This window comes from Colobus angolensis, unplaced genomic scaffold, assembly GCF_000951035.1.
Source record: "Colobus angolensis palliatus isolate OR3802 unplaced genomic scaffold, Cang.pa_1.0 Scaffold153, whole genome shotgun sequence".
Lineage (NCBI taxonomy): Eukaryota > Metazoa > Chordata > Mammalia > Primates > Cercopithecidae > Colobus > Colobus angolensis.
Window position 1 is genome coordinate 684,809 of NW_012114633.1, and position 3,593 is coordinate 688,401.

General features: G+C 39.8%; 1 pseudogene; it reads left to right on the forward strand.

The window, feature by feature from the left end:
• Positions 1-2,449: 2,449 nt before the first annotated feature.
• Positions 2,450-3,253, forward strand: LOC105507768 (annotated as a pseudogene).
• Positions 3,254-3,593: the final 340 nt, after the last annotated feature.

The window sequence follows — 3,593 nt, forward strand, 5'->3', positions numbered from 1 at the left end:
TATTTCCTTTTAAAAATGATAATCAATGTCTTGAATAAAGTGATTTTAAAAAAACAGAAAGTAAGAAGGCACCTACGTTTTCAACTTCTGACTCCTGCAATTCTAATTTGATCGATGGGAAAGAGGGAATTAGATATTTTTTGTTACATGGCTTGGCACCAAATCTCTTTTCCTATCAATAAACCTAGACTAGGAAATGTGCGTATGTGTATTTGGTGTGTGTGTGTGTGTATGTGTGTGTGCATATTCAGCTATGTTTTTCTTATAGAATGGTTCAAACTCATGAGAAGTGCTTGCTGTCATGTTTTTGATGGCTGTATTCTGATAATGGATGACAGGACTTAATGAGAGAGCTAGCAAGCATTGTTGACCTAATAACAACCCCAGCTGTCATTACTTTAGGGCAACAGTCCTTCAGGGGTAGACACCCAGTGATCAGGAGATACTGCAGGCGAGATTAGATTAAGTCGAGATCAATAGAACAATTTTGTCCCACAAGTTTTGTTGTTCTCCCTCCACCAGCTGAGCTGAAATGTAGGATCTGATTGATTCATTAGATTACTCTGTACTCAAACACAGATCACTAGACAGAGTTTGTAATGCATACAGAGGGCGTTAACCTTAATCACTTCAACCACCTAAGCAAATTCCATGGTTCTTATTCCCAGCTTTCTTTAGCTTCAAGATTTATTCAATGTAAAACTGCCATTTGTTTTACTACTCCTTATGGCTTAATTTGCATATGATAGACATAGTAAATAGCAGCCTTTCCTAGCTTTTTAATTTTACCTGTAAAGTTGTACTTCTGAAAGAGAATTGGATACTGTTGAATATGATAAAAGCAAGAGTGTATACAAAATAATAAGGAGAAGCTGTTATACAATAGGTGCATTTATTAGTTAAAAATAATAAAGATAAGTATTTAGTAAAGTTATCACTTAATACAAGGCTGAAGTCCTTTAGAAATCACTAATTTATTTCCCCATATTGAGGCACTAATGAATAACAGCTTTAACCAAACAACCACATGGAAAAATATGTATAATTAAGATTATTTTTCTAAGTGCTTTCCTACTTCCCTTTTGTGGATTCAGCTCTACTTTGGTTCTTTCAATTCTTATTTATATAATGAAATAGCTCTTTGCTATCTAGTTATGAATCTAGTTGTCATCTTCATAAATGGCAATTTGTTGTATGCCCCTGATAGGGAAAAGCAAAGTTTACTAAATGCTTGCCATACTTTATAGTTACATGAATGTCCACTGACTAATAATTAAATATTGGTGTCTTACTGCCTAATCCAAAACTTTGTTGTCAAAATTTATATCTGATTTTCTATTTTCTCAAGGCTTTTCCAAAATGGTAATACACTATTATTGGTAAACAACCAACATTATAATTCATTCTCCTTATTCCACATATTTGCAACAATATTTGCAGTCTCAGGCCACTCCCTTCTTTTCCTCGAAGATTTTTGTCCCTGACTCACTGTTAGGAACTCAGCACTGTGTCATCAGTTTCAGTGACTTCAGTATCCTCATAGATGACCTCATTATGACCTTAATATTCAAGGATGCAGGATAATAATACCTCTCTTGCAATGATCTTGTCTTCACACATATATGTGTATTTGCTGTCATCATAAAAAATATTTTTTCATTATCAATAACTGTGCCACCAGTAAAATCTCAATTTCAAGTATATCCAACTATCCCTTTTTATCTTTTCAGCTGATAATGAGACAGCCAAATAGCTAGGCAGATAAAAAGGAGTCCCTCGAGAATCTCCCACCTGCCCCACAAGCGTTTACACCAGATACTTCTGGGCAGATGAGGGAACCTGCCCAGGGCTTTTCTGGGCATGCCCACAGTGCACTGGAGCCCAACGTGTGCACTGGGGGAAATGTGTGGAGCCATGGGGAATTCCCGCCTTATGCAGGGGAGGAGCCTGCTCTCTTCAGCTCCTGTAGTGACCTGGGAATCAATCTGCGAGGTGGAGGGCTGGCTAGCAGGACTCTATCACACTTTGCTGAGTATTTTATTTTTCGTTTTTCCTTTTTGCCCAGTAAATTCTGCTACTCACCTTTCTATGTGTCTGCGAGTCTAAACTTTCCTGGTTGCGTGACAAGAACCTGGTTTTAGCTGGACTAAGGAGAAAGTTCTGCAGCGATAACATGCATTAACTCCACACCAAGAAAACTATGACCCCACAAGGACCCATAATTCATTGAACTGTTCCACTTTTTCAGTGTCTCTTAAAGCCTTATGTCCTCACTTCATTTATGTATACCCTAAAATACTTGCACCTTCGTTTTAAATATTTAGCTAAAGGAAAATCCTACGGAAGTGTGGGCGGAGGATCCTCAGCCGGGTCCGGAGCCTGAGCCTGAGCCCGAGCCGGGAGCTGGTCGCGGAGGCTCCGGGGCTGTGGGACCGCCCGGCCCCCAGCGATGGCGACCCTGTGGGGAGGCCTTCCTCGGCTTGGCTCTTTGCTCAGCCTGTAGTGCCTGGCGCTGTCAGTGCTGCTGCTTGCGCAGCTGTCAGACGCCGCCAAGAATTTCGAGGACGTCAGATGTAAATGTATCTGCCCTCCCTATAAAGAAAATTCTGTGCATATTTATAATAAGAACATATCTCAGAAAGAGTGTGATTGCCTTCATGTTGTGGAGCCTGTGTCTGTGCAGGGGCCTGATGTAGAAGCATACTGTCTACTCTGTGAATGCAAATACGAAGAGAGAAGCTCTGTCACAATCAAGGTTACCATTATAATTTCTCTCTCCATTTTGGGCCTTCTACTTCTGTACATGGTATATCTTACTCTGGTTGAACCCATACTGAAGAGGCGCCTCTTTGGACACTCACAGTTGATACAGAGTGATGATGATATTGAGGATCACCAGCCTTTTGCAAATGAACACCATGTGCCAGCCCGCTCCCGCAGTCGAGCCAACGTCCTGAGCAAGGTAGAATACGCCCAGCAGCGCTGGAAGCTTCAAGTCCAAGAGCAGCGGAAGTCTGTCTTTGACTGACATGTTGTCCTCAGCTAATTGGGAGTTGAATTCGAGGTGACTAGAAAGAAACAGGCAGACAACTGGAAATAATTGACTGGGTTTTGCTGGGTTTCGTTTTAATACCCTGTTGATTTCACCAACTGTTGCTGAAAGATTCAAAACTGGAAGCAAAAACATGCTTGATTTTCTTTTTCTTGTTAATGTAATAATAGAGACATTTTTAAAAGCGCACAGCTCAAAGTCATCCAATAAATCTTTTCCTATTTGTTACTTTTACTAATAAAAATAAATCTGCCTGTAAATTATCTTGAAGTCCTTTACCTGGAGCAAGCACTCTCTTTTTCACCACATAGTTTTCACTTGATTTTCAAGATAATTTTCAGGGTTTTTGTTGTTGTTTTTGTTTGTTTTTTTGGTGGCAGAGGGGAAGGATCCCTGAGAAGTGGTTAAAACTTTTTTCAAGTCACTTTATTAAACAAACTTTTGTAAATAGACCTTACCTTCTGTTTCTGAGTTTCATTTATATTTTGCAGTGTAGCCAGCCTCATCAAAGAGTTGACTTACCCATTTGACTTTTGCACTG